This window comes from Pistacia vera, unplaced genomic scaffold (genome assembly GCF_008641045.1).
Source record: "Pistacia vera cultivar Batoury unplaced genomic scaffold, PisVer_v2 Contig724, whole genome shotgun sequence".
Lineage (NCBI taxonomy): Eukaryota > Viridiplantae > Streptophyta > Magnoliopsida > Sapindales > Anacardiaceae > Pistacia > Pistacia vera.
The window spans coordinates 434058-446880 of record NW_022196584.1 but is presented as its reverse complement, the minus strand read 5'-3'; the positions used below and the strand labels follow the sequence as shown (position 1 = coordinate 446880).

The 12823-nt window shown below is 30.9% G+C and overlaps 1 long non-coding RNA gene across 3 annotated transcripts; it reads left to right on the top strand.

Moving 5' to 3' along the window:
- The first annotated feature begins 368 nt into the window (after positions 1 to 368).
- LOC116114889 lies at positions 369 to 2088 on the top strand. 3 transcript variants are annotated; one of them, XR_004125601.1, is made up of 4 exons: positions 369 to 758; positions 1065 to 1453; positions 1557 to 1662; positions 1929 to 2088. It is a non-coding gene; the product is annotated as an uncharacterized LOC116114889 (long non-coding RNA). The 3 variants fall into 3 exon arrangements; XR_004125600.1 differs by having other exon boundaries at positions 1924 to 2088; XR_004125599.1 differs by lacking the exon at positions 1929 to 2088 and having other exon boundaries at positions 1557 to 1731.
- The last annotated feature ends 10735 nt before the right edge of the window (positions 2089 to 12823 follow it).

The following is a 12823-nucleotide window of genomic DNA, read 5'->3' as shown; positions in this document are numbered from 1 at the left end:
TAATAACATTAAAACACTTTTAATTGGATCCTAATTCTAATTTACACTTAATTATCAAAACTTTAATATTAATTATTAAAGTTTTTAATATGGTGAATATATGTATAAGTATCATTGTATTTTATTAATTAGGTTATTCTAAAATTTAACTTTTTCTATTTTAAATTTTTATATGTAAAATAATGAAAACTCCATATTATTAGTAATAATAACTACTGTAATATAAAGAAGACTTTATACAGTGGTAGTAGATGACGTGACAATGCCATATCATCTGACACGTCATCATTGCCATGCCATCATTAAATATTTATTTTTTATTTCTTCTTCTCTGTTTTTTTATTTACTTTATCATTTCAATTTTTCAATCTTCTTTCTCCATCACTTTCTCTTTCGCTCGTCTCTGGTTTCCATCGCTCTCTTCATCTCCATCTCTCTTCTCCATCTCCATCCCTCTCTTCATCTCCTTCCTTTCTCTATTGCTATGTTCTCCTATCAGCTCTTCATCTCATTCGGTCAGTTTTCCTATCCGTTCTTCTCCATCACTTTCTTCATCTCCATCGCGCTCTTTCGCTCTCTTCTCCCCGTCAACAAACCAAACCCTACCCTAACCTAACCATGAAATCATAAAGAGTCCAGCCTGTCATTTCAAAGCTTAAAATCTCACGGATGAACAAAAGAGAGAAGTGAATAGAGTGACCGCTGTGGATTTTCCGAAATTTCGTCGCTACCTCCGCCATAGTCTTCGCCAGAGCAGTGTGAGTTTCTCACATGGATCGCAAGTCCTCTTGCAATTGAATTTATGTTGACCTTGATACTAATTGTTTGTGGAAAGTGCTCTGTTTTGTTCTCAATCGGTGCTCTTATTTTTTTTTTCGTTGCATCTTAATGAAGCATGATACTGTTACCATTTGACACTGTTTCTTAAATGGCATCATCTATGTTGGCAGGATCTACTATGTATTTGTAAATGGTATCAATAGATGATATTTTCTGTTTTCCTGATTGGCTGCTATGTTCTTGCTGTTTTTTTTGGGTTATTGCGTTTGGTTGTTTTGTTGCAGCTTTCATACTTGGTGTAGTGTTGGCTGTTTTCCTGATTGGCTGCTATGAGAATGGGTGAAGTGGTTTTGAGCCGTGAAGAAGTAATGGAAATGGAGTTGGAGACAGAGAGAACGAGACTAAAAGGATGGCTCGTCTGAGGTGGTTAGGTGGGAAAGATTTGAGGTGGAGTTGCAGTGAACATGGATAAACCATTACTAATGAAATTTCGACATCTGAATCTGAAAAGGAAGCTGGCATTTTTTTACATGGATTTGCCTACTTTAGATGCCTTTGGACAAAATTTTTCTTTCTCCGAGCTGCTAGTTGATTTTGATCTCGACTGCGAAGGAATTGGTTATCCTTGCCAGCCAACTGTGGATACTTGTGCTTCTATGGACAATATTTCAAGGTATTTGTTCCCTTTGTCATGTTGATTATTAATGTCTTAGTATTCTCCACTATTTATACCCCACTATACAGTTCACCAGATATGTATACTACACAATATGCAGGTCATCTCATGAATCTGGGGATGCCAATCTGGAGCTGATCAAGTTGTGTCAGAATATTCATCTACACTGACAGAAGTTCTTTCAGGAAAAGACATGAATGTTGAAGGTGATTTAGACTTACCTATTTGATTTGATTTTAATCATTTCAAGGTAAGTATTTATCTTGTAAATTTTCATTCTGGGCTCTGAAACCCTAACTGAGTAAAGTCAATAACAAAATGCATAAGAATTTAAGTCCTAGTAATTTGCTCCTTACTTTTAAGTTTGCTTTCCTCTCTTTTCTATACTGGGGATAAACTTGTATTTTCATTGTTCTGTATACCAAATTTTGTTCGGAGTTCAAAATTGATGTTTCTTATGAAAGTAGAAAAGGTCGCAGGAGTTCTTTGGATTAGAAAATTTTTTCAGCAAGAAACTAATTCTTTTTGAGGATTAAGATGACTTAATGCTGACACGGTACCAGTACAGTACTTACAGCAAAGATGCTTGACTGTGATCTTAATTCTTAAGCATCTGCCTATTTACTATTTCTTTGTTAATGTACTTAACATCTCTTTAGTATTCCCACAGAATTTTGTTGAAAGATTGGGCACAAGCAAAGTACCCTTCAGCTTGCTAATCAAATACTTACTTTGTCCCCTTGTATTCTGCCTATATTGATTTAGTGGTGATTGTAAATTTCGATGAAGGTTACTGATAACATTTGATAATGAAGTAGAAACTTCTTGCACAAAATCTTGTTATTTATTATCCAATATTCCAATTAAAATTGGTTTATGGTGTATCTACAAAAAAGTAAATATCTCATGGCTATTTGAGGCACAGGTTCTGATTATGCATTGGTTTGATACAAGTTTCATAATGTGGTGATGATCACCATGAAGAATGGCTAAGAAATTTCACTTCTCTCCCCCATGAAAAGAGACAATTAACCTCTCTAAAGATGTTTACTATATTATGCGTTTCAATTCGATAATCTGTTTCCTCTAAAAATTTGATCCAACTCTAGATTGAATCTTACACATAGCTGAAGTCCCATGTAGACCGGCAATTTTGCCCCGAAACAAAAGTAATTCTACAGGTAAAGGAAAGCAATTGCTTTTCTTTAATTTCAGTTTAGCGTATTTCTTGAGAAACTTCCATGAAAGAATTATCTTCATGAACAAATTTCTCTTTGTTTTACATTTCGGTTAAGCTAAATACTTCTCCAATTTCTCCACTTCCTCCTGACTTCCAATGTAGAGCGGAACACGCTGTGTATCTGTTGAAAGGAAACAACCAAAGCATCTTAGACTAAGTTTATCAAGAAAAGTGCATAAACTCATAAGAATGTTCTCACCTCAGTTGGTTGAATGTCAAGTACTCTTTGATGGTCGTCTGGCCTTTTCCGCAGCTTGTCACAATGAGCTCATCGGTGCACACTCATACAGAGCCTCAGCTTCCCATTCTTGCTCTTCTTGTCTCTGGGGTACTCATAAATGCCGCCATAGAGAAGGGTCCAATAGAAGTCACCAACCAGGCTGCCATATACCTGTAGACAAGAAGACAACTGAAACTTAAGCATTAGAGTTTCGTAAAATATGAATCGAATAGTAATGCAAAAGAATCCTAATCTTATTAGAAAGAGAGGAATGAAATCTCAGCAATGACATGCAGTTTAGGATCAAAGGAAATGCTAATATGAAGTTCCAGAAAAGCGCCTTAAACTGATACATGTAACTGCTGTGGGAAATTATTCATGTGAGTCATCCAATTAATGGTAACTATTCTAACAGTCAATAAATAATTAATCTGACTACTGTGAATATATTCATTCTTTACTAATCCCTCTCACACAACTGACAAGACCACCACTATGATAGCGGCAATGATCACACATAAACACCTGCAAAACACTATAGAAAATGCAGCAACCAAGCGCATAATAGAAGAAACTGCCGAAAACCAACTCCCTGGAGAGCCTCATCACTAGTACCAAATACCCTACAGTCACACAAACAAAACACAGAGGTGTTGCATCTCCAGACCCCTTCAATATGCTACAACTGCTACTACGTTGCACAGTCCCAAAACCTCCCCTGAAAACCTGTACAGAACTGAGCCAACTATAACCACTATAACAGGCCCGAGCTTCACAACAGCACACAAACACACAAGAAACAAAAATGCAGCTTACAAGCTAAAATCCATCAAATTCTCCCAAAACCAAATCTTAACAAACACACATCAGCACAAAAAGTGCAGTATTCAAGCTGCAGCAAAAACAGATATCAAAGGACACTAATCACGTATTGAAATCCCACATGCTTCGCATCAACATTCTGCATCAGGGCCTCTAGACATTTGGACCCTAGGCAAGATTTATTTTAGGGCCCTTCTCATAAATAAGCTATATTAAAAAATTATTCAAATTTATTTTTCTTGCCTTTTGAGATGCAAATACACTAATAAAATTTATATTCAAGTTTAGAAACCAAATCTTTTTCAATTGATAATATAGCCAAATTACCTAATCTTTCTTGTGCACATAGTTGAACGCAATAATTTTATTAACTTTAATTTTGAAAAACTTCTTTCTGCTGAAGCTACAGTAACAGAATAGTTAAAGTATTCTATAAGCTATCCATGCATTTGGAAAGAATTCACCTTTTTATAAAATAGTATCTCAAGGGTTTTAATTTCCACGTTTTATATTTCTTTTAAATTTTTAATTCTGAATATAAATCTAAACCATCAATATAGAGAGCATGTCAGTTTTAAAAGTTTCAAGATTTAAACAATGTTTCTGCAAACTAAGAAAACCAAATAAAAAAAAAAGAACAAATCCAAAAAAAAAAATAAAAAAAAAAAAATAAAAAAAAAAAAATAAAAAAAAACTATCATCATCAAACAATTTAACTTTTTTATATATAAATGAAACCAAAATTATTACTATAATTTTCAAATTGTTCAAACCACTTGAAGTGAGGAAATGGCATGATCAACTAAATATGTGAAATAATTTATTCTAAAAGATTCTTCAGTAGACAATTTTCTCTTCGTTTTCATCCTCATCAAATTGTTTTTTTCTCTATTATACGCTTTTTATGAAATTTTGGTTCTATATTCATTTGCTCTGCAATCTCTTAGTAGAAATCATAGAAGATGTAAACCCATTTCTTATATTATTTTTAAAAATGAAACAAGACCTTAAGATTTGTTGCAACAACAATGTCCATATTTTAGATTGTAAATATTTACAAACGTATTAACAGCAAATAACATTCATACCAAATATCATGCCTAAAGAAATTCAAAATTTTCAATCTCATATGTTACTAAAGAATAGCTTCACTTTTTGTTTTAGGATCTTCACTAGTTTCTGCTAATTGATATAAAGCATCTCTTATTTGTGGAGCTTGAATTTTATTGCTTTAACACTTTCAACACGACTTTCCCAACGTGTTTGGGATAATGGCTTAAGTGTCAATTAGAAACAGATCTTGCAAAATTTCCTCGTTTGTAGAAGAAGAAAATAATGAGTATAACGTTGTGTCACTCCAAAAAATGTAATAGCATTAGTACATGAATTAGTCATTCACAAAAGAACTAAATTAAGACTGTGACAACCACAGGTGTATAAAAGCTCTAGATTATATCTAATAATCTTTTTTGCACACCTTGATGTTTACCTCATTAGACCCATTATCAATCTTTGTTCCACATTACTTATACACAGTTGAAGATTTTTAATATATGTGTGAGAACATTAAAAAGGCCTTGACCAGAAGCATCATCCACTTTTATAAATTATAAAGTAATCTTCTATTTTATTGGACTTATTGAAATATCTACACATCTTAATATAAGTGACATTTGTTCTTGATCACTTGTATCTGGGTACAATCAAGTATAACTGAAAAATATTTTGATTCTTTGATTTTTTTAATAGGTATTTCTTATTTCTAATGCTAAAATATTTACAACTCATTTTGTTATTATGACCAAGAATGAGTATGAATTTCTCCATTTGAATACGTCTAAGGTGGTCTTGCTTATTGGATCAAACTCAGCAATCATTTCAATTAAACTCAAAAGATTTCCATTTTTCTGATAATCTTCTCATTGTACACACGAAATGCCAAATTATTTTTTGAAAGATTTTTACAACGCTATAATCTTAATAGTACATTCCAATGCTCTTCTCTTTATTTATTCTTCTTGTAAATATTTATCAATTGTTTTTTAAGCATCTCATCTCAACATCAACCAAATGTCATATTATAGCATGCTCATTGCTTTTCGTGACTTTAAGCTGGCACTAAGATTTTTCCAATCTCCCACCCTTCATTGCTAATTGAATGTATTTGCTTTTAAAACTAAATAATTTACAACAAAAACAAAATACTTTATTTAATTCTTTGAAATATTAGCCATTTTCTATATGTTTTTCTCCATTTGGTAATTTTCGAATGTAATGAATGTAGAAAAATGTCTAGAATTTTCATCTTTGAAAATCTAAAACTTGTCTATTGGACCTTTCTCAACTAATAAATCACATAAGTTTGTGTCAAATTATTCCAGGTACGGGTCAAATATTTTTAATAGTTGTTTTATCTATATCATTAATATTTTCATTTGTCGAATGAAATGTCTTCTTCTAAATTCATGAGACTCTCACTAGATTTGATGAATTGAATTTTATCTTTAAAAATTTCTTCACAATTTTCAATTGTTTTTTCATTTAAATTCATTTGGTTGTTCTAGCATTTGGTGTTGTATTAATAACAAATTTATCAAGGACACCTTTTGGGATTGAATTAGTTCTTCCATTCTTTTTTTTTTTTTACGTTTCAATCAGACAGATTCATTTCAAAGAATAAATTATTTAAAGCCTTAATATTATTTTGTTAAAATAAAAAAATAATTATAAAAATTAAGAAGAACTTTAGCACCGATTATGCTCCTGGTTTTGCTTTTTGCTGTTGGTGAACTCAAAAATCTATTATTATATCCTGCATAAAAATAAAATGTAAATCAATTATCACTTGATCAATATAAAAAAATCAGTTGAGAATACTAAGAGTAAAATGAAGAGTAAAATGATTTAAAGCTCTAATATTACCTTGCATAAAAATAATAATAATGTAAATCACATTACTTGATAAATTTATGTATAAAGTTAAGAAAGAGAGACAAGAGATGAGAGAAAGAGAGACAGAGACGATGCGAAAGGAGAGACGAGAGTAAACTGAGTAGAGATTAGAGAATAATGAAAGAAAAAAATGAGAAACGTTGAAGTAAAATGAGGTTTATATAAGAGATTTGGGGAGAGAGGAGATGTGATTTGATATTTGAGATGTGGAGATTGCGTGAAATTGTATCAATTTCAACGGAAAAATAGCCGCCAATTGTGTTTTAAGTAAGCATGGTTGATTGGACACGGTGAGATTGAGGGAATTGATAAATTATGAATATATTAAAAAATCTTAAAAAAATCTAGGTAAAGATAGACATAGGCGAGTCTGGTGGGATGATAAGAATTAAAAATTATAATATATTTTAATATTTAAAAAATATTTGAGGCCCTCTTTTATCCCTTTGGGGGGCTAGGCACCTCACCTGCCTGGGGTTAAGCCGGGCCTGTCTGCAATTATATAACAAAAGCCAGTTCATTCTAATAAATAGAATAAAAATAAGAAAAATCAACAAAATTGATGATTACAATTTTACCTTCAAATTTTTATCTTTCTTGTTTCGCAATTTCTTCTTTTTTATTTTAGAAGAAATTTGTTCAACCTTCAACTACTTCTTTTTTAATGGAGGAAGACCTTTGCTGTGGACAGCCCGTGGACTAAGAATATTACATTCCCTCTTTAGAAATACCATCAACACTTTCACAATTTATTCTACTATTAGCTGACATATTTCTTTTTACCATTCCTGCCAACACCTTCATTCGACATCAATTTTTTCTTAAGATCATTGATCACTTCTATCACCATATTATAATCATCCTCACTATTTGATGCTAAGTCTGCTACAATAGAAATAAATTAGACAAGTGATCAAATCGTTGTCCTTCAAGATTGATGCTCCAATTATTATAACTTATTTTAACCCTGGTGTGACATATGTTTATATTTTTCCTCCATTGCCTTAAAATGTACTTTTCTGGTACATGAGAAATTTCCTTGTGAATCAACACTACAATTGCATGTTGACAAAAGATTCCTTTAAACTCAAACAACTGACAATTGCAACGAACATCACAAGTTGCTTCGTTAAAACATACCACAAAAGGGACACGACGATGAGTCTCTCCAACCCTAACATCTTCTTTTATTATAAATTATATATAGGAATCATTCTCTTTGAAAGAAGATATTTCACAATTGAGCTTAGCAGTAAGCTCTTGTTGAAACTCTTTGAATTTCGCAATGGTATATGCATCTTGAAATTGTTTCTCAATACCATAACTGCTTATGCAAGGGATCCATGATTTGAAAGATTTAAAATTAGCCTCCGTTTCTTTCTCCACTTTATCACGCAATGCATTCTCATACTGTTTCACAAATTGTTTTAAGGTGGTTTTTGAATTAACATATCCATCAAAGAATGCATGCATACTTTCACTACGTTGAGTGGTAGACATGCCTACCCAGAAAGTATCTTTTACAAATGCTGGCACCCAACGTCCTCTTTCATTATACAATCCAAATAACCATTCTTTGGCCTGAAGGTTGTGTTTTTCAATGAACCTATTCCAGCGTTCTTCAAACTCCTCACGTGTCAATGAATCACACACTGCATTTTTTAAAGAAAACTTAATAGAATTATATTGGGAATAACCTTTTAACTTTTCAGGTAATTTCTTCATTATATGCCACAAACACCATCTATGTCGTGTACCTGAGAACATAATCTCAATCGCATTTTGCATTTCCTTATCTTGATCAGTGATTATTGCCTTTGGAGGACAATTCATCATACATGCAAGTCAAGATTGAAAAAGTCATACAAATGTCTTTGTGTCCTCGTTAGAAATTAACTCACAACCAAACAATGTTGAATATCTGTGATGATCAACACCAACAAAAGCCGCAAATGGCATATCATACTTATTGGTCAAACATGTAGTGTCGAATGATGCAGCCCTACTTCTTGCATCCACCCATAGAGTATTCTTTAATCGACCCTCTTCATCTAAATCCATTATGTAGAAGAAATTTGAATTTTCATTTTGCATTTTCAAAAAATATTTTTGAATTGCAGAAGCTTATTTCAAATTTATTTTCTTGCCTTTTGAGATCAAAATCACTAATTAAAATTTTATATTCAAGTTTAGAAACCAATCTTTTTCAATTGATAATATAGCCATTACCTAATCTTTCTTGTGACATAGTTGAACGCAAATAAGATTTTATTAACTTTAATTTTGAAAAACTTCTTTCTGCTGAAGCTACATAACAGAATAGTTAACAGTATTCTATAAGCTATCCATGCATTTGGAAAAGAATTCACCTTTTTATAAATCTAGTATCTCAAGTGGTGTTTAATTTCCACGTTTATAATTTCTTTTAAAATTTTTAATTCTGAATATAAATCTAAACCATCAATATCAAGAGCATGTCATGTTTTAAAAAGTTTTCAAGATTAAACAATGTTTCTGCAAACTATCATCATCAAACAATTTAACTTTTTTATATTATAAATGAAACCAAAATTATTACTATATATTTCAAATTGTTCAAACCTACTTTGAAGTGAGGAAATGGCATGATCAACTAAATATGTGAAATAATTATTCTAAAAGATTCTTCAGTAGACATTTCTTCTCTTCGTTTCATCCTCATCAAATTGTTTTTTTCTCTTATTATAGCTTTTTATGAATTTTGGTTCTATATTCATTTGCTCTGCAATCTCTTTAGTAAAAATCATAGAAGATGTAACCCATTTTCTCTATATTTTTAAAAATGAAACAAGACCTTTCAACTGATTTGTTGCAACAACAATGTCCATATTTTTAGATTGTAATATTTACTACCGTATTAACAGCAAATAACATTTCATACCAAATATTCATGCCTAATAGAAATTCAATTTTCAATCTATGTTACTAAAGAAATAGCTTCACTTTTTGTTTTAGGATCTTCTAGTTTCTCGATAATGATATAAAGCATCTCTTATTTGTGGAGCTTGAATTTTATTGCTTTAACACTTTCAACACGACTTTCCCAACGTGTTTGTGATAATGGCTTAAGTGTCAAATTAGAAACATGATCTTGCAAAATTTTCCATCGTTTGTAGAAGAAGAAAATAATGGATATATACGTTGTGTCACTCCAAAAAATGTAATAGCATTAGTACATGAATTAGTCATATCACAAAGAACTAAATTAAGACTGTGACAACCACATGGTGTATAAAATGCTCTAGAATTTATATCTAATAATCTTTTTTGCACACCTTGATGTTTACCTTTCATTAGACCCATTATCATATCCTTGTCCCTCACATTATTTACATCAAGTGAAGATTTTTTAATATAGTTGTGAGAACATTAAAAAGGCCTTGACCAGAAGCATCATCCACTTTTATAAAACTATAAAGTACTCTTCTATTTTATTGGACTATTGAAATATCTACACATCTTAATATAAGTGACATTTGTTCTTGATCACTTGTATCTGGGTACAATCAAGTATAACTGAAAAATATTTTGATTCTTTGATTTTTTTAATAATGGTATTTCTTATTTCTAATGCTAAAATATTTATCACTCATTTGTAATTATGACCAAGATAATAGTATGAATTTCTCCATTTGAATACGCTAAGGTGTTCTTGCATTATTGGATCAAACTCAGCAATCATTTCAATTAAACTCAAAAGATTTCCATTATTTCTTGATAATCTTCTCATTTGTACCACGAAATGCCAATATTTTTTGAAAGATTTTTACAAACCGCTATAATCTTAATAGTCATTCTTCCAAGCTCTTTCTCTTTATTATTCTCTCTTGTAAATATTTATCAATTGTTTTGTTTTTAAGCAATCTCATCTCAACATCAACCCAAATGTTCATATTTATAGCTGCTCATTGCTTGTTTCGTGACTTTAAGCTTGGCACTAAGATTTTTCCAATCTCCACACCTTCTTTGCTAATTGAATTGTATTTGCTTTTAAACTAAATAATTTACAACAAAAACAAAATCTTTATTTATTCTTTTGATATATTAGCCATTTTCTATCATGTTTTTCTCCATTTGGTAATTTTCGAATGTAATGAATTGTAGAAAAATGTCTAGAATTTTCATCTCTTGGAAAATCTAAAACTTGTCTAATTGGACTTTCTCAACTAATAAATCACATAAGTTTGTGTCTAAATTATTCCGGGTACCGGGTCATAATATTTTTAATAGTTGTTTTATCTATATCATTAATATTTTCATTTTTGTCGAATGAAATGTCTTCTCTAAATTTCATGAGACTCTTCACTAGTATTTGATGAATTTGAATTTTTATCTTTAAAATTTCTTCACAATTTTCAATTGTTTTTTCATTTAAATCTTCATTTGGTTGTTTCTAGCATTTGGTGTTTTGTATTAATAACAAATTTATCAAGTGCACCTTTTTGGGATTGAATTAGTTCTTCTATTCTTTTTTTTTTTTCTACGTTTTTCATATCCAGTCATATTCAAAGAATAAATTATTTAAGCTCTTAATATTATTTTGTTAAAATAAAAATAATTAAAAAAATAAGAAAGAACTTTAGCACCTGATTTATGCTCCGGGTTTTGCTTTTTGCTGGGTTGATACTCAAAAATCTTATATTATATCCTGCATAAAAATAATAATGTAAATCAATTATTCACTTGATCAAAATAAATAAATCAGTTGAGAATACAAGAGTAAAATGAAGAGTAAAATGATTTAAAGCTCTTAATATTACCTTGCATAAAAATAATAATAATGTAAATCACATTCACTTGATAAATTTATGTAATAAAGTTAAGAAATGAGAGACAAGAGATGAGAAAGGAGAGACAAGAGACAGATGCGAAAGGAGAGACGAGAGTAAACTGAGTAGAGATTAGAGAATAATGAAAGTAAAAAAATGAGAAAACGTTGAAGTAAAATGAGGTTTATAGAGATTTGGGGGAGAGGGAGATGTGATTGATATTTGAGAGTTGGAGATTCGTGAAATTGTATCAATTTTCAACGGAAAAATAGCCGCCAATTGTGTTTTAAGTAAGCATGGTTATTGGACAGATGGGGGATTGATGATAATTATGAATATATTAAAATACTCTTAAAAAAAAATCTTAGGTAAAGATAGACATAGGCGAGTTCTGGTGGGATTGATAAGAATTAAAAATTATAAATAATTTTAATATTTTAAAAATAATTTGAGGCCCTCTTTTTTATCCCTTTTTTGGGGGGCCCTGGCACCTCACCTGCCTAGGGGTTAAGCCGGCCTGTCTGCAATTATATAACAAAAGCCATGTTATCTATCAATAAATAGAATAAAAATAAGAAAATAATCAACAAAATTGATGATTACTAAATTTTTACCTTCAACTTTTTTATCATTTTCTTGTTTTCGCAATTTCTTTTTTTTATTTTAGAAAGAATTTGTTCACCTTCAACTACTTTCTTTTTAATGGAGGACACCTTTGCTGTGGACAGCCCGTGGACTAAGAATATTACAATTCCCTTCTTTAGAAATACCATCACACTTTCACAATTTATTCTACTATTAGCTGACTTACTGATAACATTTGATAATGAAGTAGAAACTTCTTGCACAAAATCTTTGTTATTTATTTATCCAATATTCCAATTAAAATTGGTTTATGGTGTATCTACCAAAAAAGTAAATATCTCATGGCTATTTGAGGCACAGGTTCTGATTATGGCATTGGTTTGATACAAGTTTCATAAATTGTGTGATTGATCACCATGAAGAATGGCTAAGAAATTTCACTTCTCTCCCACATGAAAAGAAGACAATTAACCTCTCTAAAGATGTTTTACTTTATCATTATGCGTTTCAATTTCTGATAATCTGTTTCCTCTAAAAATTTGATCCAACTTCTAGATTGAATCTTACACATAGCTGAAGTCCCATGTAGACCTGGCAATTTTGCCCCGAAACAAAAGTAATTCATACAGGTAAAGGAAAGCAATTGCTTTTCTTTTAATTTCAGTTTAGCGTATTTCTTGAGAAACTTCCATGAAAGAATTATCTTCATGAACAAAATTTCTCTTTGTTTTACATTTCGG